The sequence below is a fragment of the Molossus molossus genome, unplaced genomic scaffold, assembly GCF_014108415.1.
Source record: "Molossus molossus isolate mMolMol1 unplaced genomic scaffold, mMolMol1.p scaffold_m16_p_2, whole genome shotgun sequence".
Classification (NCBI taxonomy): domain Eukaryota; kingdom Metazoa; phylum Chordata; class Mammalia; order Chiroptera; family Molossidae; genus Molossus; species Molossus molossus.
The window spans coordinates 57,294,159-57,296,201 of NW_023425355.1; the positions used below are offsets into that span (position 1 = coordinate 57,294,159).

At 40.9% G+C, this 2,043-nt stretch overlaps 1 pseudogene; it reads right to left on the minus strand.

Moving 5' to 3' along the window:
• Positions 1 to 636: 636 nt before the first annotated feature.
• On the minus strand, positions 637 to 1,708 carry LOC118635316 (annotated as a pseudogene).
• Positions 1,709 to 2,043: the final 335 nt, after the last annotated feature.

A 2,043-nucleotide genomic window follows, 5' to 3' on the forward strand; every position in this document is an offset into this window, starting at 1 on the left:
AGAGCGTCAGCCTGCGGTCCTGAGAGACCCGGGTTCGGTTCCCGCTAAGGGCGCGCATCTCGGTTGCAGTTTGTCCACGGCCCTGGTAGGTCGTGCGGGTGGCAGCCACTCACTCGGTGTGTTCCTTTCACATCGATGTTTCTCTCTCTCTATCTGTTCCTCTCTCTCCCTCCCACTCTACCTGAACAAAAAATGAAAAAATATCCTCGGGTGAGGATAAAAAACAAACAAACAAACAAACAAAAAGTAGGAAATGGCAGTGTACTTCTATGTCACTGAGTTCATGTCTCTACCACTCAGGAACATTCAGGGTAAATATGATTGTTCTAGAAACAAATCAAGAATGCTCCTCAATGACTAGTTGGTTAGGTCAGCCAAATCACAGTAACATCCATGGTGACTGATTCCCTAGAAATCAGTTCTAACATTAGTGGTTAGCTAAGGTGGAAGAAAATAAAAATGCAAACTTTACTCACAAAAATATAAAGTCTACCCTCTAGTAATAAATACAAATGTTAAAAATATTTTATACAAAAGAACACATCACAAGTTTTTAAAAACTTAAATTTCTGGGCCACTGTAACGTGTGAATGATCACCTCTCCAACAATTTTTTGAAAACACAGAGCTCTATTACTCATCCAGAATGTTCTTTTTTTTTTATCTTGCAAAATGTTTTCTCATAGTGCCCATGAACTGCACCATTGCTGTCTCCACCCTGCATCTGCACCTGCATCCTGGTGATCATCTCCTGCATTCGGCGAAGCTCAGCTGTCTTTTCCACCAAGATCTGGTCTTTACTTATGTCCTCATTTCCCACTTTTCTGCTGCCTCTTTTGAGCCTCTTAGAAGTTCTCATAGTGAAGATCCTGGGTAACCTCCTGGAGGTCGTGCATGTGAGTGATGAGCATTGTCCTCAGCTTCATAAAGTCATTGAATTCTGGGTAGAGGTGGCCTCGGATCTTCTTGCCTTTGACTTCAATCAATTGATTGGATCCAACCACAGAGAACAGGATACTGGCTTTGAGAATCCTAGTCTGCTCTTTAAAATCTTCATCTTCATCTGATTCTGTATCAGGTAAGTGATAGATTTTGATGTCATGTTTTCCAATTTCATCCAGAATCCTTTTCTTCATGTGATCCCACTCCTTCAGAGTGAGAGTATTGGCTTTTTCAATGACCAGCACAATATTTAACTTGTTGTGCATGGCCTTTATAAATGCCACATCTAAGGTCTTAAGTCCGTGTCTGAAGGACGAGATGAAGTAGAAGCAGCAGTGCACCCTGTTGCCCACGATGTGCTGCCAATTCAGACCACTCTCATAATGCAAGTACCACTTGAACTGCTCGTGGATGATGTTCTTGAAGCAGGCTCTGTAGTTTATGGCTTCTCCATAGCCGGGCGTATCCACCACTGTCAAGTGAAGCTTGACCCCTTGCTCTTCAATCTCAACAGTCAAAGCCTCAATTTGAACCATTCTTTCAATTTTCTCTGCAGTTTGAGGTATGATTTTTTCTGGGTAGAAATCCATCAGCAACAAGTTGTTTATGCGAGTCAATTTTCCTAGACCCGATACCACTGACAACTAGTAGTGTGAACTCAAAACCTTTTTCGCTGATTTCCAGTGAACTTGGTTAGGAAGATTTGCAAAGCCAACATAGCCAAGAGTTTCTAGATTTATAAACTAAGTTTGTAGTTGCTTAGACATCTTCAGTGAAGTTCCATCAGTCACGGAGGAGCTGTAGAAGAGGAGCCGACTGACCACATGGCAGATCCACCTGGAGCTCACCCCCAGAAATGTGTATTTTAAAGGAATAAGTATAATAAAGCCCATGATCAATTTCAAATAGTTAGATTTTATTAATATATTTCTTTGATGTCTATAACATTAAGAACAAACAAAATTTCACCTGAATATTTTCAAAATACTTGTATGTAGTTGCATTCACACATATAAAAAAACCTAAAGTGGTGACATAAATGGCAGTGGAATAGGCAAAAGCAACACACACCCCTCCCAGTACTGAACTGGAGTTATAACTA